This window comes from Cetorhinus maximus, chromosome 6 (assembly GCF_964194155.1).
Source record: "Cetorhinus maximus chromosome 6, sCetMax3.hap1.1, whole genome shotgun sequence".
NCBI lineage: Eukaryota > Metazoa > Chordata > Chondrichthyes > Lamniformes > Cetorhinidae > Cetorhinus > Cetorhinus maximus.
In genome coordinates this window covers 7,436,316-7,462,488 of record NC_135884.1, presented here as the reverse complement: position 1 = coordinate 7,462,488, position 26,173 = coordinate 7,436,316, and positions in this window count along the sequence as shown.

The following is a 26,173-nucleotide window of genomic DNA, read 5'->3' as shown; positions in this document are numbered from 1 at the left end:
TTTGGGAGATGTTGTTGAACATGCCTTGGGAATTGTTGCAGCGCCTCCTGTAGATGGTACACACTCCAGCCACTGTACAAAGATGGCGGAGGGAGTAGACATTTAAGCCAGTGGAGCGGATTCCAACCAAGTCATAGAGTTGCTACGGCAGAGAAGGAGACCATTCAACCCATCGAGTCCATGTACTGCTTTTTCTCAGATGATGTTGCACCCAACCAAGCAATTGGAGAGTAATTTGTGCCTTGGAGAGGCTTTAGGGAGTCAGGAGATAATCCCCGTGCCTCAGAATATCCAACTTCTGACCAGTACTATTAGCCATGGCACTTAAATGGCTGTTCTGAGATGTTAACTCTGTTTCTCTCTCCGCATTTGCTGCCTGACCTGCTAACTATTTCTGTTTTTATTACTTACATGGCTGGTTTAGTTAAGTTTCTGATCAATGGTGACCTCCGGGGTGCTGATGGCAATGATAATGCCATGGAATGTCACGGGGAGGCGGTTAGACCCTGTCTTGTTGGAGATGGTCACTTCCTCGGACCCATATAGTTTGTAAGTTACTTGACACTTATCGCCCCAAATTAATAACAGCTACGAAGTTTGATCCAATTGCAACTGAACATGCAAATTAGCAAACCTACATTTACAATGTTTGGGAATTCAGAGACCATGCAAGACTGTGTCAGCTATTCTTTCAATAAAAAAAATTGCAGGTCAAATGGCCCCTCCATCTACCAAAGAATTGGCACAGGAAGAATTGGCCAAATGACCTACTTCTGCCCTGTGTAAGTTTACGATGATCTCATATTATGTTATATTGGAAAAGCAGCCGTTGATTTGTTTTATGTCCATTGCTTCAGGGTAAGGATTTTATAGTAGATGTTATGAAATATATAAAACTTAAAAAAGCAAACAAATTTTCATCTTCCCTTCTTTTCCTGTAACAGCACCTGTTGTTACCAAAGTATTCTCTGCTTACATGTATATTTAAATCACCACAGTCTGTCCAAAACCTGTCCAAATATTTACATGAACTATCATTGTTTTTTCTTTGTGGAAGAAACATAAGTTAAGCAAAAAGATAATGCTGTAACCATTTAGAATAATTTGCAAGTCATAATGACCAGCTTCTTCCCTCTTCACCAGTTTTCTCCTCACTACTATCTTTCATTTTCTTACAATACTTACTGACTGTATTTATGTGGAAGATTGACAGGTGTACAATATAAATACTTTTTACTTTTATATGGCCTTACAGCTTCTAATGAGACCTTAACTGCATTCTCCTCCCCCTTTTCCCAAAGTCCTGTAAATTATTTTCTTCCAAGTATTTATACAATTCTATTTTGAATATCACCATTGAATCTGCTTCGGCCAATTTTTCAGGCAGTATATTCAGGATCTGTGCACTTTTAAACTCCTTGACTGGAAATATTTTCCCCCCCACATGTCCTTATTTCTCTGCAGTCTGAAATGAATTTTCTGCTTATTTAAATGCCAGTGTTAAGAGCATGGAATGTTTTTGGTATGATGCAAATGCTTATCACTCCCATGTCAGGTATAGCACAGTCTAAATGTAGTTCAGCATTACCTGCGTATTACCTGGTCAATGTGCTTCAATTCTGTTCTCACTGCCTCAGTTTGAACTGTCCACTTCTGAGACCAGCTCTGTTGGTGGCTTTTCTCAAAACGAAGTCATGCCCACATGTCCGTCCTTGGCCTGCTGCAATGCTCCAGTGAAGCTCAACGCAAACTGGAGGAACAGCACCTCATCTTCCGACTAGGCACTTTACAGCCTTCTGGACTGAATATTGAGTTCAACAATTTTAGATCATGAACTCTCTCCTCCATCCCCATCCCCTTTCCGATCCCCCTTTTTTCCAATAATTTATATAGATCTTTCTTTTCTCATCTATTTCCATTATGTTTTAAATGTTATTTCCATCCATTGTTTTATCTCTACCTTTTAGACTATTTTGATCCCTTCCCCCCACCCCACCCCCACTAGGGCTATCTGTACCTTGCTCATCCTGCTTTCTACCCTTAATGTCACCTATTAGCACATTTCTTAGCTAATATCACCACCGTCAACACCTCTTTGTTCTTTTGTCTATGACATCTTTTGGCTATCTCCACCAATCACTGGCCCTCTATCCAGCTCTACTTGTCCCACCCCCCCTTAAACCAGCTTATATTTCACCTCTTTTCTATTTTTCCTTAGTTCTGTTGAAGAGTCATACGGACTCGAAACGTTAACTGTGTTCCTCTCCGCAGATGCTGCCAGACCTGCTGAGTTTGTCCAGGTATTTTTATTTTTGCTTTTGTTTTGGATTTCTAGCATCCGCAGTTTTTTGCTTTTATCAAGTTAAGTACAGTTCTTTTCTTGGTCACTAATGATCATTAGAAATCCAATTAAGAATGGCCAAACCAATTTACCATTGCCAGCTTGACGTCAATGAGATAGAAAAGGTTTCCATCTTGCCTGTTTATATTGAGATTCAAGACATTGAAAAAGACGTTGTTCCAACTGATTTTACTATATAATTTATTCAAATGGCAAATTTGGCTCATAGTTAAGGTTCCTTTCAGAATATGTTCTCAGGATATGGGTGATACTGGCAGGGCAACTAAATGGCTTTCCAGGCCATTTCAGAGGGCATTAGGCATCAACTATGTGGTGCGCGACTGGAGTTAGATTGAGTACGAGGGGTACATTCCCTTCCCTGAGCAACATTAGTGAACCAGTTGTGGACTTTGTACAATCCAACAGCTGTGTTGGTCTATTTGCTCTCAGTAGGAGCTCACAAGTAACCAGATATATTGACTTCAATTAAACAATTTGCCATGAATTTATGACCACTGGGTTTCTAGTCCAGCATTGACACCACTGCACCACCGTGCCCGGCATGACATAATAACAAAAAACTGTAAGGTCATGTAGCCTTATCAAGAATAATGAATGTAACTGTTTAAAAGCTATCGAGTACTGTAACCAATGCAATGAAATTGGATTGAAACTGAAAACAGATGGAATCCCTCCACTCCCTGTGAAGATTACAAGGTGTTAGAAGGAATTGGTGCAAATGCCACAGGAATGAATCAGCTGAAACTACCAACTCTATCATGTCCAGAAGGTAACCTGTCAGAGGACTGGAGTGATTCCAAACATGGTTCTGAGCTCCACACAGCACAAGAACAGCAGAGAAGTCATAATCCAAACCTTCATAATCCCCCACGTAATCTGAGAAATGACATTTGGTGGTAAGTGAGCAAATTTCAGAATATGAAGCAGATACAATTAGAACGAATGAAGACTGCTAAAACCAGTAACGAGGCGAATCTGTGAAGGGCTGCACTTCAATGCACGATACCAAGGCTCGGGTGAGACTTTTAATGAATATGTCATCGCCTTGAAAAGAGAAAGTGAGTTTGGAGCCCAAGTGGGATTGTACTGCAGGCTGGATACATAAGAACACAATTTGAGCTCAGGTTTTCTTTACCAAAGGGGCTTGAGGCTCAAATAGAAAGTAGACTTTTGTGCACCGTCAAAGTCACAAGCAGGCAGGCTGAATGAAGACAATGAAAAGCCAGCACTTTAGTTTAAATATAAGATGCCATGGTGGATGCAGTGATAAACAAGGCAGTGCAAAATGGACATAGCACATGAAAAGAATAAAGGGTGACTCAGTGTAGCTCTGAGCTTGACCAACAGAATCACCCTACTTTCAGTCAGAATTGACACTCCTGCAGGGAGAATCACCGTGCCCGAAATGGGCAGAATGGAGAAATCAAAATGGTAATGAAAGCAGAAGTAACAACGATATCCTCAGGCAGTGTGTTTCTTCACAGGCTTAGTGAAGAGCAGAAGGTCACAAAAAGAGACTTAACAATAGTGTGAATGAGATAGTTCTTACCATAGAAAGAACTTGCATTTATATACAAGATCGTGGCAGATTTAGACAAGGTAGACGATAGAAAACTGTTCCCATGAATTGATGGTACAAGGTGCTAAGGGGAAACAGGTTTAACATTTTGGGTGTGAAATGCAGGGGAAATGTGAGGAGCAACTCTTTTACGCAGCTCGTGGTAATGGCTGTGAACTTGCCGCGGAGGATGGTGGTGGAAACCTGGAAATCAATGATTTCAAAAGAAAATTGAGGGAAGTAAACTTGACCGGCTACAGGGCTGGAATCCATGTGCTGAAATGTTATGTCTGGTCAGTAATGAATTATGGATGTGAAGCCCATTGGGAAAGAGGAAGGAAAGAAAATTAACAGCTTTGAAATGTGATGCTTAAGAAGGATCCTAAGGGTAAGCTGGGTGGAGAACAGAACTAATGAAGAAGTATGGAATAAAGCCAGAAGAGCAAGCGAACTCTTAAATAATGTAACAAGAAGGCAAATGGAGCTCTTCGGGCATGTTATCCATGCAGAAGGGTTGGAGTGCATAATTACCACTGGAAGGGTTAATGGAAGAAGAGGTAGAGACCAACAGTGAAGGAAGCAGCTAGGCAACATTAAAGACTGGGTTAACCAGAACTCCAACAACCAGGTCATCCACTGTTGCAATGATCAGAAAGGCTGGAAGACCATAGTCGCCTGCTATACTCTGCATGGCACTTAGATAAGGACGACGGCGATAGAGCAGGGGATGGGGCTGGCTGCATTGCTCTGAAGAGAGCCAGCTTGATGGGCTGAATGGCCTTCTTCTGTGCCGTAATAACTCCCTGGCTCTATGTAGAAACTTTCACAAGAACAGGTCGTCCCAAAGTGTTTCACAGCCAATGAAGTAGTTTTTGAAATGCAGCCACTGTTGCAGTGTAGGGTGAAGTGGCAGTCAATTTTCACACACAGTAATGAGATAAGTGACTAATTAAACTGTTTTTAGTGATGTTGATTGAGAGATGAACACTGACTAAGGCACCAGAGACCTGCCCTGCCCTTCTTTGACTAGTGCCATGTGATCGTTTACATTATCCATACCCCATTAACCGGGGTCAGTGCAGTAGTGATAGGCACCCTAGGCGAATCTTCAGCCTTGCACCAGCCCCGACATCCTCAATTAACTTTCGAAAATGAATAGTGTGCATTGGTATAACTCTGCATTTATAATTACAGATTTATTTTACATGATAAAGGAGAATATTATGATACTGATTGTACATTCTCATCGCTCTACGCTTTTCACAGGAGTCGTACTAGAAAAAGTGCGCGTTATAATGTGTGATATGGCTCACATGACGTAATGCTGTGTGTACCTGCAACCGTTACTAGATGATTTTATACGCAATTTACACTATCAATAATCATTATAGAGTGGACTGGATTAAACTACATTCTTTGATATTATTTACTGGTTCACTGTTTTGGAATAATCATGGAGATGTACAGATTTGTAAAACAGTCACATAAACAGAGTGAGGAATATAATATGAAATTTTGGGAAAGACTGCAATGTAAATACACGGAAATGTATACATATGTCAGTATATATGGATGTATATCAGTAGATTTAGACTCATAGACGTCTACAGCATAGGCCATTCGGCCCATCGTGTCCACACAGGTCAACAAAGATCTGACTACACTAATCCCATTTTCCAGCGCTTGGCCAATAGCCCTGGAGGCTATGGCAACGCAAGTGAATATCTAAATACTTCTTAAATGTTATGAGAGTTTCTGACTCAACCATCCTTTCAGGTAGTGAGTCCCAGACTCCCAACACCCTCTGGGTGAAAAAGTTTCTCCTCAACTCCCCTCTTAGCCTTTTACCTCTTACCTTAAATCTATGCCCCCTGGTTATTGACCCCTCTACTAATGGAAAAATTACCTTCCTATCCACCCTATCTATGCCTCTCATAATCTTATACACCTCTATCAGGTCCCCTCTCAACCTTCGCTGCTCCAAGGAAAACAACCCCAGCCTATCCAACCTTTCCTCATAGCTCAGGCCCTCCAGCCCAGGCAACATCCAGGTAATGCCCCCTCTCCAGTGCAATCACATCCTTCCTATAATGTGATGAACTGTGCTCCAGTTGTGGCCTAACCAGTGTTTTAAACAGTTTCAGCATAATCTCCCTGCTCTTGTATTCTAAGCCTTGGCTAATACAGGCAAGTATCCCATGTGCTTTCTTAACCACCTTAACTACCTGCCCTGCTATCTTCAGGGATCTATGGATATGTACACCAAGGTCCCTCTAATCTTCAGTACTTTCCAGGGTCCTACCATTCATAGTGTAATCCCTTGCCTTGTTAGCCCTCTCCAACTGCATTACCTCACACTTTTCCAGGTTGAATTCCATTTGCCACTGCTCTGCCCACCTGACCAGTCCATTGATATCCTCCTGCAGTTTACGGCTATCCTCCTCACTATTTACCACCCTACCAATTTTCATGTCATCCACGAACTTCTTGATCATACCCCCTACATTTAAGTCCAAGTCGTTCATGTACACCACAAACAGCCCCGAGCCCTATGGAACCCCACTGGAAACAGACTTCCAGTCACAGAAACATCCCTCTACCGTCACCCTCTCAGCCAATTTTGGATCCAACGTGCCACTTTGCCTTGGATCCCATGGGCTCCTACTTCCTTGACCAGTCTGCCATGAGGGACCTTATCAAAAGCCTTGCTAAAGTCCATGTAGGCCACATCAAATGCATTACCCTCATCAACACTCCTGGTTTCCTCCTCAAAAAACTCAATCAAATTTGTCAAACACAACCTTCCCTCAACAAATCCATGCTGACTGTCCCTGACTAATCTGTGTCTCTCCAAGTGTAGATATATTCTGTCCCTCAGAATTCTTTCTAGTAACTTCCCCACCACTGAGGTTAGACTAACTGGCCTGTAATTTCCTGGTTTATCCCTTCCTCCCTTCCTTAATAATGGGACACCGTTAGCCGTCCTCCAGTCCTCCGGCACTTCTCCAGTGGCCAGGGAGGATTTGAAAATTACTGCCAGGTCCCCTGATATCTCTTCCCTTACCTTCCCCAACAGCTTGGGATACATCTCATCATTTATCTGCTTTTAAGGCCACTAACCCCACTAGTACCTCCTCTCTCTCTATGTTAATTTCCTCTAATATTTCACAGCCCTCCACCCTGATGTCTATACCTGCATCACCCTTTTCCATTGTGAAGACCGGTGCAAAGTATTCATTGAGGACTGTACCCACGTCTTCTGGGTCCACACAAAGATTACCTCTATGGTCCCTAATTGGCCCTACTCTTCCCCTAGTTATTCCCTTGCTCTTTATATATTTTAAAAAACCCTTTGGGTTTTCCTTTATTCTACCCACCAATGCTTTCTCATGCACTCTCTTAGCTTTCCTAATTTCCTTTTTAAGTTCCCCTCTGCACTTTTTATACTCCTCTAGGGACTCTGCCATATTGAGCCCTCGGTATCTGCCAAAGGCTTCTCTTTTTTGCTTAATCCTAACCTTTATGTCCCTTGATGTCCGGGGTTCTCCGGACTTGGTCCCCCCCCCTTTGTCTTTACGGGACCACATTTGCCCCAAACTCTCACTATTTCCTCCTGGAATTCCTCCCACTGCTCTGACAGTTTTATCTGCAAGTAGCTGCTCCCAGTCCACTTGGGCCAAAACACATCTCATCTTAGTAAATTTAGCCTTTCCCCAGTTTAGAACTTTTATTCCCGGCCCAACCTTATCCTTTTCCAGAACTATCCTAAATCTAATGGACTTATGGTCACTATTTCCAAAATGCTCATCGACTGATACGCCTTCCACCTGCCCAGGGTAATTTCCGAATATTAGGCCCAGAACTGCCCCCTCCCTTTTTGGACTTTCTATGTACTAGCTAAAAATGTTCTCCTGGATGCAACTTAAGAATTTGCTTCCTCCCTCCTTGCACACTAAAACTATCCCAGTTAATATTTGAGTAGCTAAAATCCCCCACTATTACTGCACTATTATTCTTACACTTCTCTGAAATTTGATTGCATATTTGATCCTCTAGCTCTCCCTGACTGTTTGGGGGCCTATAGTACACACCCAACAGCATGTGTGTGCCCTTTCTGTGTGTTTTACTTCTACCCATATGGCTTCATTTGATGATGCTTCCAAGATATCATCCATCCCCACTGCTATAATTGATTCCTTGATCAATATTGTAAACCAGCCCTCCTCTTCTAACCCCCTCTTTATTTTGTCTGAATACCCTATAACCAGGAATGTTGAGCTGCCAATCCTGCCCTTCTTTTAGCCAAGTCTCGGCCATAGCCATGATGTCATACTCCCACATGCCTATCTGTGCCCCCAGCTTGTCTGTCTTATTCCTCAAGCTCCTTGCATTAAAATATATTCCATTTAGCCTTGCTAAACTCACTTCTTTCTTATTTAGCCTATGTTTCCTCTGCCTTCCAGACTCAATTATTAGCGTTTTAACTTCCAGTTCCATCTCAGCTTCTCTCCCCACTGAGCTACTTTTCAGGATCCCATCCCCCTGCCAATTTAGTTTAAATCAGCCCCAACAGCATTGGCAAACCTCCCCGCGAGGATGTTGTTCCCATTCCTATTCAGATGTAACCTGTAAAGCTGCAACTTGTACAGGTCCCACCCTCCCCAGAAACGGTCCCAATGCCCCAGGAATCAAAAGCCCTCCCTCCTGTACCATCTCTCCAGCCATGCATTCATCTGCTCTATCCTTCTGTTCCTACTGCGTGGCCCTGGGTCTATCCTTCTGTTCCTATACTCACTACTGCATGGCCCTGGGAGTTATCTGGAGATCACTACCTTTGAAGTCCTGCTTTTCAATTTCCTACCTAACTCCCTAAAGTCTGCTTGCAGGACCTCATTTCTCTTTCTTCCTATGTCATTGGTCCCAACATGGACCACAACCTCTGGCTGTTCACCCTCCCCCTTCAGAATGTCCTGCAGGTGTTCTGTAACATCCTTGACCCTGGCACCCGGGAGGCAACATACCATCCCGGAGTCACGTCTATGGCCGCAGAAGCGCCTGTCTACTCCCCCCACGAATGAATCCCCTATCACCATTGCTCTTCCACACTTCTTCCTCCTGCCTTGAGCAGCTGGGCCACCCACAGTGCCATGGCCTTGGCTCTGGTTGGCCTCCACAGAGGAACCGTCACTCTCACCATTTTCCAAGGCCAAGAACTGGTGTACGAGGGAGATGCACTCGGGGGGATTCCCTCACGACCTGCCTGGTCCCCTTCTTCTGTCTGGCGGTCGCCCATTCCCTCTCTGCTCGCACTTCCTTAAGCTGCGGGGTGACCACGTCCTGGAACGTGCTCTCCACCAACCTCTCAGCCTCGTGAATGCACCGTGGTGCCCCCAGCTGCTGCTCAAGCTCCAGTTGCTCCAGTTGGAGGCACCTCCTGTACACACGGTCATCCAGACCACCAGGAGCGTCGAGGATTTCCCACATAGCGCAGGATGTGCAGAAAAAGAAACACAAACAAAAGCGGAACAAGGAATAAAGAAGATCAGAGGACTCAGAAGAAAAATGCCACTACACAGAGAGGCACAGAAGAAGCTGGACACATGAGTGGGAGCTGCAGAGAGCAGATTTCCCAGGAGAAAAGTGGAAAGTCCCAGAAACCAGGGAGCGGGATAGAAGAAGGCCCGAGGAAGGCAGTTAAGTCAAGGAACAGGAACAGGAATCAGAATCAGATCCTGTTCAGTCAAGTTAAAGTAAGGAGCAGAGGAAAAGGCTCCAAATTAAAGAGAGAAAGCTGCCGGGAGCAGAATTAAGGCGGAGAGGGCTTGCGAGAAGCCAGAAGATCTGAGGAGATGGCCAAAGGTTGGTGACTCCTTTCCATGGGCCGGTGAAGCCCTGGTGGTTCTGCTGGCACGGCTGAGTGTCTGAGAGGGTGCGTGAAAGGCAAAGCTTGAATGGACGTGGCGACTCTAGGGAGAGGAACATCGGAGGGAGAGATTGAAGCCTGGAGTTGGATTCTTGTTGGAGACATCCGAGAGAAAGCATCGCTTGGGAGAAGATTCCAAGGCAAGTTCTTTGAGAGTGGAGATTGGAAGCCCCTGTGTGAAAGACAGAGTATCCATGGGACCAATTGTCTCACAGTGTGATGAGCATCTGGGGAGAGCTGATGAGAAATCCATAGCATCTCCTTTTGGGTGGCACCTGTCACTTGGTTTCAGAGTGTGGTGCGTCTGACCACAGATCACCTATTGGTTTACACGGACTGTCTACTTACTGTGAACATTAGCGTATAAGACAGATTTTTTTGTAGCTTGTGTTATTCTTCCAAACCTGTGTATATCTTTAAAGGTATGGTTGTGCGTGAAGGAGTAGTGTAATATAGTTAATATTTTTCTTCTTTAATAAATGTTTTATTCTTTTGTTAATGTATATAAGCAGATTCTGTGACTCTGTTCAGTTGCCATCCTCCATGTTTCTAAACAAAAGTAAAAGTTAGGATCTATCAAGCCAGGTTTCACCCAGGGTTTGGACTTGTCCAGTGGTAACATCAGCTAGGATCACACTGCTCAGTTTGCCAAGTGGTTGCTCTGCATTAACATCTCATCCGAAAGACAGCACCTTCGACATGCAGCACTCCCTCAAAACACTGGATTAACAGTGTCGGCTTGGTGCTCGAGTCTCTGGAGTGAGGTTTGAACCCTTGGCTTGAACACACAGATAGGAATGCTACCCACCAAGCCATAGCTGATTGTGCTAATGATAGAGACGGCAAGAAGACTATAAACGGAGAGGAATAAGTCAAGTGTTTAGGGTCAAGAGTCTTTTTTGGAAAACTAGTGTACACTAATTATAATAACCTGAATCCATCAGTTGGTCTTTGTGACAGGGAAGATACCAGCGTGGGAGCTGCAACAGTAATGAATGGAGATGTAAAATGCCCTAGATTTAACACAGGAAAAAGCAGAATGAACGCATGAATGTTCCAATTCATTGGCTATTGCACTGGTACTAAACATAAAGGGCCTTCACTTCCTGGCTCCCTGGCGTCGGACTGGGGGGTACCCCAAGGATGAGCTGGGGAACCCTCCCCGGAGGCTCACTGGTAGGGTTTGCCTGGCAGTTGCCCAGAAGTGAAAACTTCCCTTAGGCAATTGCCCTGCACTGGGAACCACACGGAAATGTGATTTAAATCGCAAACTTTGGATGGTTCCAACTGGGTTACATCAATAGTTATCCGGAAAAAGTGAGAAGAATTGAAACTACTTCTAACTTCTGGGTAACTATTGTACAGACCCACACCAACCCCACCGTGGGACTCCCCCCACACCCCCGACCTCCCAGGGGGCACCCCCCCCCCCCACACCCCCGACCTCCCAGGGGGCACCCCCCCCTCCACATCCCCGACCTCCCAGGGGGCACCCCCACCTCCACACCCCCAACCCCCCAGGGGTCTCCCTCACCCCCTGTCTATCCCACCCATGGGAGTCCACATCCCCAATGCTCCCCAAGGGACTCATTCCACTCCCTGACTACAGCCTCCCAACAGGAGTCCCCTCACCACCCCCCCACCTCCCCCGGGGTTACCCACTACAACCCCCACCCACATAGGATTCCTCCCCCCCACCCGGCAGGCCCGACTCTCACCCCCACCCCCACCCCTTACCCTCAGGCCTGACTGGACAGGACCCAAGACCCGAGGCCCGAGCCCCGCCTCCCCCCGCAAGGCCCGACCCTCCCTCTCAGGCTCGGCCCCGCCCCCCCCACTCCTGAGGCCCAACACACTTTCCCTCACTGCCTCCCCCACCCCTCCCCCCCACTGCAGGCTCGAACCAAGGCGCAACAACCCCTCACCCTGGGGTCCGACATCCCCCCTAGGCCCAACACCCACCCCACGCTGAGGCCCAACAACCACCACCTCACCCCCCCCACCCCCCCCAGGCCCGACCTGAGGCCTGACAACACCACCCCCCCCTGACCTCAGACCCTCAGACCTCTGAACCCACCCACCCCCGACATCCGACCCCATCCCCCACCCCCCGACCTCTGATCCCCCACACCCCTAAAATTCTATCTGCTTACCTTAGACACTGCTGGGCCTGTCAAGGACCTTTAAATTTACCTGGTTTACCGCAGCTGGTTCAGTAAAAAAAGGGGTGTGTGGCCTCCTTTACTTCAACGATGCTGCACTTTGACGCTGGGCCCCGGGGACGCGCTGCTCTGCCTGGATCTTGCCCGGCCTGAGCTGGAATGTCGGGCGAGATAGGGTCAAAGGAAAATTGAGGTAAGCAATTGGGCCTGGAGTGGCAACCCGAACGCAGAGTGCCGCTCCGAGGAAGCTCCGGCCCAATAATTAAGTTTAAAAAAAAGTTATTTTCAGGGCACAAAAAGAAAATCAAACATGTTGAGAGCTCACCGCTCCTCCCCACGCCCCTCCCAATCCAAACAGTTCAGAGCCGGCCCGCTTGTCTGCTTTCGCACCCCCCAACAATGGCCCTGCCCCCTCCCTCCCTCCCCTCCCCCACAGCGAGTCCACCGAGGGAACCCCGGGCACAGAAAAGTCCACTCGCCGCGTGCCTTCCAGCGCTACCGCCACCAGCTGGCGGAGTCGCACCTGACCTGGCCGACGGCCATCATGGCGACCGGTGTCCAGGCCCGTGCAGAGAGTGCCCCCCGGAGAATGCCTTGCAGAAGCCCGAAGTCAGGGAGACAGCGCGGCTTCCCCACTACATTGAAAGGGGGAATAAAATAAAGGGTTAAATTCCATGAGGGGACAGGGGGACCTACCAAGGTATATTTGTCTGGACTTCAATCGGCACAACTAAACATTTTTGACCAGTTGGCCCCTTTAATTGTGTTGGAGGCAGGTTCCCTGCCTGATTAAGGGTGGCGTGCGGGCTCTCGAAACTGGAGGGCCTGTCAGGGGGAATGGGAAGACTTGAATTGACAGTGACCAATGTTGGACTACAAAAGGAATGTTTGGTTTTTTTGCAGGACTCCTCTTTCGTGTTAGTGGCACTGGTGAGGGCTGGGGTGAGTGGGTGGTGGCGGGGAGTGGCAACAGTGGCTTTGGCATGTGGCTATTAGTTGGATGTACTCGTCAACTGTGCAATAATCAGGACTTCTGGGGGAGCAACCAATGGTGCAATGCTCACAGCACCTTCTGCCTCCTTGTCCAGCTCCTCCTTATTGTTTTCCCCCTCCCCAGATTCCTTTGAACATTCTCTGTGTTCTGTGACTTGTTCCTCCGACAGCTCCAAACCACCTGCGGCTTAATGCTGTGCGGAGTGCAACACACCATGACCAGTCTGGACACCCTGTCCAGTGCGTGCAGTAAGGAGTCTCCAGAGATGTCCAGGCATCTTCCACACACCAATACAGACAGTGGAGTAAGGATAACATCACTGGACTAGCAATCCAGAGGCCCAGACTAATAGCCTGGGGATACAGGTTCAAATCGCACCATGAAACTGGTGGAATTTAAATTCAGTTAATAAAATATGGAATTAAAAGCTAGTCTCAGTAATAGTGGCCATGAAACTATTGCTGATTGTCATAAAAACCCATCTGGTTCACTAATGTCCTTTAAGGTTGGAAATCTGCTGTCCTTACCCGGTCTGGACTACATGTGACTTCAGACTCACAGCAATGTGGTTGACTCTTAACTGCCCCTCTGAAATGGCCCAGCCACCCACTCAGTTCAAGGGCAATTAGGGATGGGCAATAAATGCTGGCCTTGCCAGTGACACCCACACCCCATGAAAGAATAAATAAAAACAAACAATAGCTTGTTCAACAACACAACCTGATGGTGGAATAATACTCATTATATAGCTCACCTGGGCCTCTTTCCTCAGGTTTCTGTAAAGTGTCATCAACTACATTTTAAGGGCTATCCCTTGTCTTTGGGCAGCCAGCGGTGACTCAAGGTTGAAAGGCATCTCGGAGGCTAAACTGTCGCAGGGAGTAAACATTGTAGCAGCTGCCTGGGAGCCTTTCATAAATCCTTCCTAAAGATCTTTCTTGCACACTCGCTGCAGGTTTATGGCTCAGCACCCGTGGGTGCTTGATGGATGCCTTCATTGCTGCATGCGTGCAGTCGACGATGCCCTTCAGTTGTAGGGAGCCAGAAACTCAAGCGCCCACTCATTCTGACTCACATCATCGTGGACAGAGTTGACATAATTGGCAGGCCTGGCAAAGAAGTCATCATGCATTTATGTGTTGCCAACTGGGAGATTCTGCAAATGTCTCCACTGGGGTCCTGGAAGGATCCAGAGGTACAGTAATAAAGTTGATGGTAGTGGTGACTTTGGTAGTCACTGGTGAAGCAAGGTTTGCAGCTTGTCTTGTTCCAGTAGCCAGGAAATGCCCGCTACCACCTGACTCAATGCCCTGAGTCTCCTGGGACACTGTTGTTCAGACATGTGGGGGAAACAGATCCTCTGCTTGTTTCTTTTTTATTCGTTCATGGGATGTGGGTATCACCGGCCAGGCCAGCGTTTATTACCCATCCTGAGTTCAGAGGGCATTTAAGAGTCAACCATATTGCTGTGGGTCTAGAGTCACATGTAGGCCAGACCAGGTAAGGGTGGCAGATTTCCTTCCCTAAAGGGGCATTAGTGAGCCAGATGGGTTTTTACAACAATCGATAATGATTTCGTGGTCATCATTAGACTTTTAGTTCTAGATTTTTATTGAATTCAAATTCCAGTATCTGTCATGGCGGGATTCAACCCAGGGTCCCCAAAGCATTACTAGTCCAGCGACAATACCACTGCATCGTCGCCTCCCCTCATTGTAGGCTCTGTATGTCCACTATGGCCTCCTTTGGGCTACACTGCCTCTCTGCTGCACCCGTGGAGTTAGAGGTCTTGTTGCTGGTGCTGCTGCAGCTCATCTCTGTTCTCTTCTGAGGTCCAATGTCAGGCAGTGAAAGCTGCTCTGAGGCTCAACTGATAGATCAGACCTCCAAACCTTCAAAGCGCTGAAGAAACCTCTCAGCATAAGGACTGTGAACAAACCCTTTCCCACAAGCAGGTAAGAAGGCAGCTGTGAGGACTGAAAGCCTGTTGCACATTTCCCTGGCATGGCTTCAGCACACGCACACCCCCTCCCTCACCATCCCAGTTGCCGTTCACCTTGCTTTCACTGGCGAGTTCCAGTGAGCCTGGGAAACTTGCTTCCCCACACCCCTTGTCACTATCACATTAATAAATGCCAACCTGCATTGCCCACTGGTAGTCTATTACACTGCATTGAATTGCGGAAGTTGGTGGGTTAGAGCCAGTTTCCTGATGTGCCAGTTTTAACCTCCCACCCCCACCTAAAGACACATGTCCCTGGAGATTAAAACTCAGGACCTAGCCAGGAAACTATTTGATTTCCTTGTCGAAGAATCTATACCTCAACACCAGCTTGCTGTTGGGAATCGCATTTCTCTGCATAAAAAAATGGCTGAGGGAACACTGGGGTTTATTTTTAGTGATGTAAACTTCAAAATGATTCAAGTCATGTTAAACTTGTAGTGCAGTCCTGGAGTATAGTGCCCTGTTCTAGTCTCCACGTGATGAGAAAGAGTAAAGAAGTACTGGAGAAAGTGCATAAAAGGTTTTCAAGGAATGTACCCAAAGGGACTGGGAGATTACATCAGCTATCAGGAAAGATTGAACAGGTTGGGATTCTTCTCCTTAGAAGAGAGAAAACTTAGGAGAGATCTGATAGGAACCTTTTAAGTAATGAATGGATTGGAGAGGGTACATGTGGAGACAATGGGCTGGATCTTCAGCTCTTGCCATTGACGGGAACGAAGGCAGATGAGACCAAATATTAGCCCTGCTGGCCAGTGGTTGGTTTGCTTTTTGGGCTTCCTGTCTGATGACTGCCCAGCCTCTGCTGGGTTAATTAGGGCATCAATTGGTGTTGGGGCAGAAAGGCCATTAACAAAACTTATCCACTCCAGACTTAATCGAGGCAGAGGCGTGAAGGCAGTGTAGTCTCCACCCGCAACACTCCCACCCAATTAAATGTTCCCCTGCCTCCAAAATCACCTCAGGGAAGGGCATTACATCTTGCCTGGTGCCTCCATTTTGAAGCACCCTCTCTGTTACTTACCTTCCATTGCAGCCTCTCAAGCTTGAAGGCCTCTGATTGAACCTGTCTCCGTGTCAATCAAGGGAGTGCCCCATGCCAATGCCAATGAGTGACTGTTTCCCTCTCGCCGTTGCAAGTTCAGAACCCAGAAACAGCCCCACCTTCTGTTTCCACGCCCACCCACCCCCAGTTCCCCCTCCCCCGGAGGGAAAATCCAGCCCAGTGCCCCCACATGGAGAATCTAAAACTAGGGTCCCGGTACTAAGAACATAAAAACATAAGGAATAGAAGCAGGAGTAGGCCATTCGGCCCCTCGAGCATGCTCCACTATTCAATAAGATCATGGCTGAGTTGTCTGTGGCCTTCACTCCACTTTCCAGCCCATCCCCCATAACCCTTGACTCCCTTATCGATCAAAAATCTGTCCCACTCAGCCTTGAATATAATGAATGAGCCAGCCTCCACTGCTCGCTGGGGGGAGAGAATTCCAAACACTAACAAGACAGTTACTAATAAATCCAATAGGGAAATAAGGCTAATTCAGAGAGTGGTGAAAATGTGGAACTCACTACTACAGGTAACTAACTTAGAGGCTTTCAAAAGGAAATGAGTATGTGAGGAAAAAGAGAATAGAAAGATATGCTGAAAGGAGGAGATGACGAAGATAGAATGGGATGAGATGCATGTGGAGCATAAAACACCATCAGAGACTAGTTGGGCCAAAGGGCCTATCACTGTGCTGTATAGTACATAGGAACATAGTAACATAGGCCTCAGGAGAAGAAGTAGGCCCTTCAGCCCTTCAAGCCTGCTCTGCCATTCAATAAGATCATGACTGATCTTATGGTCTGTCCCCCATAACCCTTGACTCCGTTGTCTATCAAAAATCTATTTAACTCTGCCTTGAATAAATTCAGTTACCCAGCCTCCACTGCTTACTGAGGAAGAGAATTCCACAGACTAATGACCCTTTGAGAGAAAAAAATTCTCCTCAGCTCTGTCTTAAACGGTAGACTTTTTAATCTTAAACTGTGTCCCTAGTCTCTCCCACAAGTGGAACCATCCTTTTTTTATTCATTGATGGGATGTGGGCTTCAGTGACTGGGCCAGCATTTATTGCCCATCCCTAGTTGCCCTTGAGAAGGTGGTGGTGAGCTGCCTTCTTGAACCGCTGCAGCCCATGTGGTGTAGGTACACCCACAGTGCTGTTAGGGAGGGAGTTCCATGACTTTGACCCAGCGATAGTGAAGGAACGGCGATATATTTCCAAGTCAGGGTGGTGAGTGACTTGGAGGGGAACTTCCAGGTGGTGGTGTTCCCATCTATCTGCTGCTCTTGTCCTTCTAGATGGTAGTGATCATGGGTTTGGAAGGTGCTGTCAGAGGAGCCTTGGTGAATTCCTGCAGTGCATCTTGTAGATGGTACACACTTTTGCTACTGTGCGTCGGTGGTGGAGAGAGTGAATGTTTGTGGATGAAGTGCCAATCAAGCAGGGCTACTTTGCCCTGGATGATGCTGAGCTTCTTGAGTGTTGTGGGAGCTGCACTCCTGGTATCTACCCGATCAAATCCTCTCTGGATCTTATATGTTTCAATAAGATCACCTCTCATTCTTCAAAACTCCAATGGATACTGGCCCAGCCTGTTCAACCTTTCTTTATAAGATAAGCCCCTCGTTCCAAGAATGAGTCGAGTGAACCTTCTCTGAACCACTTCTGGCGTAATTATGGCTATTTTTTCAAATAAGGAGACCAAAACTGTACACTGTATTTCTATGTAGTTGTATGTAATTTCTAATATCTTCTTAAATTATATTCCTTGTGATGTTCTTAAACTTGCCACCTGCTCAGAGGCAACATTTCAAAGGAGTAAAGTCAGGGCAGAGAGTGTTTACAACCAGAGAGAGAGCACATAATAAAACCTTTAGAATGCAATTGGTAAAGGAGATTCAAACACAGGAGAAACATGGACAAACTAAACGTCCAGCGCACAAAACAGTTGATGTCAGTGACCACTAGAGAGACAAAGAACAGGCTAAGCAAGTTTGGAAAAAAGAGCAGCACGTTGCAATTATCAGATTGATTCAGAGGCGAACAGTCAAGGATATTTCGGTAAAAAGATGTAAAATCAAAAGAAAGAATTGGCTTTGATCTGCGATACAGCCCAAGGACAGGAGAGGTTCAGGGAGATTGGGTGCAGATAGTCATGGACAAGCACGATTGCCAGAAGCGATTGAAACTGCCTCAATCATAGCAAATTAAAAATTGTACAGATAGCAGACAGTGTAAAATCAATGACTTCCAAACAACGTGAAAAATCCTTGGTTCGGAGATTGTTTGAAAGAGACAGAACAATTAGGAAACAAAGCTCAGACTATCAAAGGCAAACTTCTGTTTGTGAAACAGATTCTAGCTCGAGACAGATCGAAATATATATTAAAAAATAATTTTTTTGACCTATGGATATTCTACACCTTTGAATGACTGCTAAACCTTACAGCACTGCTACTTTGGAAAATTATAGTCATTTGCTACATTGGAGGTTTATCGTTGCCATTGTATGTGACATTGAGGCTGGAGGTCCATCTGAGAGAGATAAACCAAGAGCCTCCTTTTCATTTTCTATCTTCTGTTGTTCCTTAGGAGACATGCCTTGCTCTTCTACAACTGGCTGAAGATGCCAAAACACCAGTTCACTCAGGTAGTTCGAGTGGCTGTGGCAACATGCACTTTTACCCGCATATTGTTGTTTGGAGCAAGGGATAGTGATGGTAGAGGCTCCAAGGTAATTCCGATCACATGGCTGACCAGGAATCTCTTCTGCTGTTGCCATTGGTGTGTGTTGGAAGGATATGCAGGTTGACAATCAACCTGTTTGTCCATCAAGTCCTGGGGTGGGACTTGAACCTGGAGCTTCTGGCTCAGAGGCAGGGACACTACCCGCTGTACAATGAGACCCCCCCTTAATACACCTTATACATTTTTTAATATTTGTTCATGGGCTGTGGGTGTCTTTGGCTAGGCCAGCATTTATTGCCCATCCCTAAGGGTCTGGAGTCATATGTAGGCCAAACCATATGAACATATGAGCTAGGAGCAGGAGTAGCACACTCAGCCCCTCAAGCCTGCTCCGCCATTGAATAAGATCATGGCTGATCTGATTGTAACCTCAACCCCACATTCCTGCCTACCCCCGATAACCTTTCACCCCCCTGTTAATCAAGAATCTATCTAGCTCTGCCTTAAAAATATTCAAAGACCCTACTTCCACTGCCTTTTGAGGAAGAGAGTTCAAAATACTCACAACCCTTTCTCCCCATCTCTGTCTTAAATGAGTGACCTTTTATATTTAAACAGTGACTCCTAGTTCTAGATTCTCCCACAGGAGGAAACATCCTCTCCACACTCACCCTGTCAAGACTCCTCAGGATCTTAAAGGTTTCAATTAAGTCACCTCTTACTCTTCTAAATTCCAGTGGATACAAGCTTAACCTGCCCAGCCTTTCCTCATAAGACAACCCACCCATTCCTGGTATTAGTCTAGTAAACTGCCTCTGAACTGTTTCTAACGCATTCACATCTTTCTTTAAATGAGACAAGTACTGTGCAAAAATACTCCAGATGTGATCTCACCAATGCCCTGTACAACTGAAGCATAACCTCCCTACTTTTGTTATCAATTCCCCTCACAATAAATGATAACATTCTATTAGCTTTCCTAAATACCTGCTGTACCTGCACACTAACCTTTTGTGATTCATGCACTAGGACACCCAGAATCTCAGAGCTCCTCAATCTCTCACCATTTAGATAATAATCTTTTTTATTCTTCCTGCCAAAATGGATGATTTCACATTTGCCCACATTATACTCCATTTGCCAGATCTTTGCCCACTCACTTAACCTATATATGTCACTTTGCAGCCTCCTTATATCCTCTTCACAATTTGCTACCTAGCTATCTTTGTGTCATCAGCAAATTTAGCCACCATTCCTTCAGCCCCTTCATGCAAGTCATTTACATTAATTGTAAAGAGTTGAGGCCCCAGCACTGATCCCTGTGGCACACCACTCGTCACATCCTGCCAACCAGAAAAAGACCAATTTATGGCTACTCCCTTCTTCCTGTTAGCTAGCCAACCTTCTATCCATGCCAATATGTTACCTCCTACACTATGAGCTTTTATTTTCTGCAATAACCTTTGATGTGGCACCTTATCAAATGCCTTCTGGAAATCTAAGTACAGTACATCCACTGGTTCCCCTTTATCCACAGCACATGTGACTCCTTCAAAGAACTCTAATAAATTGGTTAAACATGATTTCCCTTTTACAAAACCATGTTGACTCTGCCTGATTGCCTTGAATTTTTCTAAGTGCCCTGTTATAACATCTTTAATAATAGCTTCTAACATTTTTCCTGTGACAGACGTTAGGCTCACTGGCCTATAGTTTCCTGCTTTCTGTCTCCCTCCCTTTCTGAATAAAGGAATTACATTTGCTATTTTCCAATCTAATGGAACCTTCCCTGAATCTAGGGAATTTTGGAAAATTTAATCCAATGCATCAACTATCTCACCAGCCGCTTCTCTCAAGACATTAGGGTAAAGTCCACCTGGACCTGGGGATTTGTGAACCCACAGCCCCAAAAATTTTCTCAATACCACTTCCCTGGTGATTTTAATTTTCCCGAGTTCCTCCCTCCTTTCCTTTTCTTGATTTACAGCTATTTCCAGGATGTTACTTGTGTCCTCTATAGTGAAGACTGAAACAAAATACCTGTTCAGTTCATCCGCCATCTCCCAACTTTCCATTATCAATTCCCTAGATGCACTCTCTATAGGACCAATGCTCACTTTATCAACTATTTTCTTATTTAAATATCTACATAAACTCTTACTATCTGTCTTTATATCACTAGCTAGTTTTCTCTCATACTCTAATTTTTCCACATTCAAAGGATCATCCTCCAACATTTCCGCCAACTCCAGCATGATGCCACCACCAAACACATCTTCCCTTCACCCCCCTCTGTCGGCGTTCCATAGGAACCATTCCCTCTGGGACACCCTGGTCCACTCCTCCATCACCCCTTACACCTCAACCCCCTCCCACGGCACCTTCCCATTCAACCGCAGAAGGTGCAACACCTGCCCCTTTACTTCCCCCCTCCTCACCATCCAAGGGCCCAAACACTCCTTTCAAGTGAAGCAGTACTTCATTTGCACTTCCCTCAATTTAGTCTACTGCATTCGCTGCTCCCAATGTGGTCTCCTCTACATTGGAGAGACCAAACGCAGACTGGGTGACTGCTTTGCAGAACACCTTCGGTCTGTCCACAAGCATGACCCAGACCTCCCTGTCGCTTGCCATTTCAACACTCCACCCTGCTCTCATGCCCACATGTCCGCCCTTGGCCTGCAGCAATGTCCCAGCAAACTGGAGGAACAGCACCTCATCTTCCAACTAGGCACTTTACAGCCTTTCCGACTTAACATTGAGTTCAACAACTTCAGACCATGAACTCTCTCCTCCATCCCCACCCCTTTTTGATCTCCTTCTTTCTAACAATTATTATATATGTTTTTATATATATTTTTTTCTTTTCTCACCTATTTCTATTATTATTTTTAAAATGTATTTCCATTTATTGTTTTATCTCCATCTTTTAGCCTATTTTGATCCCTTCCTCCCACCCCACACCTACTAGGTCCATCTGTCACTTGCTTGTCCTGCTTTCTACCCTTAATGTCACCATTAGCACATTCCTTAGATAATATCACCACCGTCAACACCCCTTTGGCCTTTTGTCTATGACATCTTTGGCAATCTCTCCTTTGCCTCCACCTATCACTGGCCTTTTATCCAGCTCCACCTGTCCCACCTCCCTTTTAACAACTTATATTTCACCACATTTCTATTTCTCTTTAGTTCTGATGAAGAGCCATACGGACTCGAAACGTTAACTCTGTCTTCCTCTCCACAGATACTGTCAGACCTGCTGAGTTTTTCCAGCAATTTTTGTTTTTGTTTCAGATTTCCAGCATCTACAGTATTTTGCCTTTATCTAATTTTTCCCTCCTTATTAATCTTTTTGTCATTCTTTGCTGTTCTTTATATGCTTTCCAATCTTCTGACCTGCCATCTGTTTTTGTGTAATTATACGCTTTTTCTTTAAGTTTGATATTGCCTTTAACTTTTTCAGTTAACCACGGATGATGGGCCCTCCCTTTGGAATTTTTCTTTCTCATTGGAATCTATATATTCTGTGTATTCTGAAATATCCCTTTAAATGCATGCCACTGAACCGCTATTAACCTATCCTTTAACCTCATTTGCCAGTTCACTTTAGCTAGCTCTGCTTTCATTCCCTCTTAATTGCCCTTATTTAAGTTTAAAATGGATGCACTTGTTTCTCCCTCAAAAGGAATCTATAATTCAATCATGTTATGATCGCTGCTACCTATGGGTACCTTCACTAGGAGGTTGGAGGTGTCAGCTGTGGCTCAGTTCATAGCACCCTCGCCTTTGAATCAGAGGGTTGTGGGTTCATGTCCCACTCCTGGAAACCAAGAACTGTGATTGTACTCAAAAGAGTTGCAATCTGTGACTGTTGATAACTCGAAAGAGTTTCACTAGGAGGTTACCAATTAATCCTATCTCGTTGTTCAATATCAGGTCTAGTATAGCCTGCTCTCTGGTTGGTTCCAGATGTGCTGTTCTAAGAAACTGTCCCAAAAACATTCTATGAACTCCTCATCTACGTTACCTTTGCCCATCTGATTTTTCCAGTCTATATGTGCATTAAAATCCCCCATGATTGTTGCTGTACCTTTCTGGCAAGCTCCCATTATCTCATCCTTCATACTTTGTCCTACTGTATAGTTTCAATTAGGGGATCTGTACACCACTCCCACAAGTGACTTCTTGCCTTTATCATTCCTTATCTCAACCCAAACCACTTCTATATCCTGGTTTCCTGAACTTAGATCATCCCCCTCTAATGTGCTAATACCATCATTAATTAACAGAGCCACCCCTCCAACTTCCCCTAACTTCCTGTCCTTCCTAAATGTCACATACCCTTCAATATTCAGGTCCCAATCCATGTCATCCTGGAGCCATGTCTCAAAAATGGCTATCAGATCACTTATTTATTTCTATTTGCGTTATCAGTTCATCTGTTTTGTTTCGAATGTTACATGCCTTTAGATACAGAGCCTTTAGTTTTATACTTTTACTATTTTTGTAGACCAGCTAAGGGCAGCAGATTTCTTTCCCTAAAGTGGCATTAGTGAACCAGATGGGTTTTTACAACAATCGGCTATAGTTTCGTGGTCATCATCAGGCTTTTAATTCCAGATTTTTAATTGGATTCAAATTTTACCATCTGCTATGGTGGGATTTGAACCCTGTCCCCAGAGCATTACCCTGGGTCAAGAGACCCATCTGATTCACTAATGTCACTTTAGGGAAGGAAATCTCCTGTCCTTACCTGGCCTGGCCTACATGTGACTCCAGACTCATGGCAAAGTGGTTGACTCTTAAAAATGCTCTCTGGGGAAGGGCAATTAGGGATCGGATGGGCAATAAATGCTGGCCTGGCCAACGACACCCACATCCAAGGCAGTGACCATCTCCAACAAGATAGAGCCTAACCATCTCCTTGTGATGTTCAATGGTATTACAATTGCTGAATATGCCACTGTCAACACCCTGGGGGGTTACCATGGACCAGAAACTGAACTGGACCAACCAAATAAATACTGTGGCTACAAAAGCAAGTCAGAGACTTGGAATCCTGTGATGAGTAACTCACCACCTAACTCCCCAAAGCCTGTCCACCATCTACAAGGTACAAGTCAGGTTTGTGACGGAATACTCTGTTTAGTGTTGAAACTAAACAGCACTAATAAACTTGACACCATTCAGGGTTAAAGCAAACCAACTTGACTGGCACCTCATCTACACCTTAAACATTCACTCCCTCCACCACTAATACACAGTGGCAGCAGTGTGCATCTACAAGATGCACTGCAGCAACTCACCAAGGCTCCTTTAACAGCGCCTTCCAAACCTGTGACCTCTACCATAGAAGGACAAGGGCAGCAGATGCATGGGAACACCATCCTCTGCAAGTTCCCTTCCAAGTCAAACACCATCCTGACTTGGAACTATATTGCTGTTTCTTCACTATTGCTGATTCAAAATCCTGGAATTACATTCCTATCAGTACCAGATGGACTGCAGCAGCTCACCACCATCTCCTCAAGGGAAATTAGAGATGGCCATAAATATTTGCCTTGGCTGTAGTGTTCAATTGTTCTGTTTACTATTGATGCTCACTGTGCCTTGACTGGTTAAGCCTGGTATGGATTCAGGGAAACATAAGCAAGGCTGGAAGCCTATCTGCTAGAAGTTGCTAGAAGCATGGGAAAGCAGGTATTTTCAAACACTCTGACTAAAGTTCGTACGAACATAGAACAGGCGCGTCATCTCTGTATAGCTCCGGGATAAGAGATATAAAACACGGCGCAATCCAAAATGAATTTAAAAAATTTATGTAGATTCAAGAGAGAAAAATCAGAAAGGCAAAGTATCAGAAACCAAGTTTTCTAACAGCTGTACTGAAGTTTCTACATTTTGACAAAAGTCCCTAAAGCTTTAGTCATGAGCACTGTGGGCACCGATGGCAAATCTAATGCCAGTTTTCAAGCAGGCAGGCACATTCAACCTTCCACCCCTCCTGAAATTCACAGCACCTGCTGACATGGAATAAGTAAGAAACCCTCTCATGAAGCTGGGCTATGCATGGCACTAGGTGGCAGTGTTGGATCATAACCTTTTTTTAACCAAAAAAACGCTTTGTGTCAATCTGAATGTAATTTCACAATACAAAATTCCTGTCTTTCCCCCCAGTCGTTTCATTATTCAATGCAACACAAACAAGAATGCGTCTGTTCTCAAAGATGAGTCACAGCAGAATAAGGAGAGAAACAGCGGAACCCATTTCATTCCCTTTCGTTCAGGAAACACTATTGATGAAACATACTTAACTGTCAAATCGACTGAATAGGCTGCTGGTTACATTCTTTATCTATTAAATCTATTAAAATATTGCTGCAAGGTGAGACATGTTGCCGAAGTTTTTCATCTTGCGCTCCTCAGGACAGACACAAGAGTGCCAAATTTCAAACAATTCACAATCTCAATATGACAAATTCAAAATGCCCTCTTCTTCTCTCAGGGTTTTCTTTGCTCCTTTACTGAATTGGACAGTCCCTTCGAGGTCGGCAACCCTCCATTGCTTCTCCTATGTGACCATTCATACGTAATCTAAGTAAACATATACTCGCCAAGGCTCCTTCGACCACACCTTTCAATCCTGCGGTCTCTACCATCCAGAAGGACAGGGGCAGCAGATCGATGGGAACACCGCCACCTGCAAGTTCCCCTCCAAGTCACTCACCATCCTGACTTGGAAATATATCGGCCGTTCCTTCACTGTCGCTGGGTCAAAATCCTGGAACTCCCTCCCTAACAGCACTGTGGGTGTACCTACACCACATGGACTGCAGCGGTTCAAGAAGGCGGCTCACCACCACCTTCTCAAAGGCAATTCAGGATGGGCAATAAAAATGCTGGCCCAGCCAGCGAGGCCCCATGTCCCATGAAGGAATTAAAAAAATATAGTGAATGTCAGCAGGCTATTTAACAATGAAAGGCATCACAGAGAGATCTAGTCTTACTCACGCCCAACACCCATACATCTACAGGACCTGCATCAATCACCGCAGGGCTGATTGGATAACGCTCAATGGTAGGAGCCCTCCCCGAATTTTCTTTTGCCCCTACCGCTTGATACACTGAACCCAATTTTAATGCCTCCTCTATCATGCCGGTTAACTTTAGCAAACTCAGCACAGATCAGAGATTGAACGCTGACATCTACATCGGTGAATCTAAGTTTAAAAACAAAACTGCAGCCAAGAGCAAACTCACAGCTTCCAGACCTTTGGCTGCCCAATATACCTCAGTGTTGTTGCAAACAACAGTAACTTGCATCTCATTAACAAAAAAAAAACCCAGTCCAAGGTGCTTCAAAAAATGGAAAGAAATTAGGTTTCGGGTGCTGAAACCAGAAAAAGGTGGGACCATGAAAAGCGAT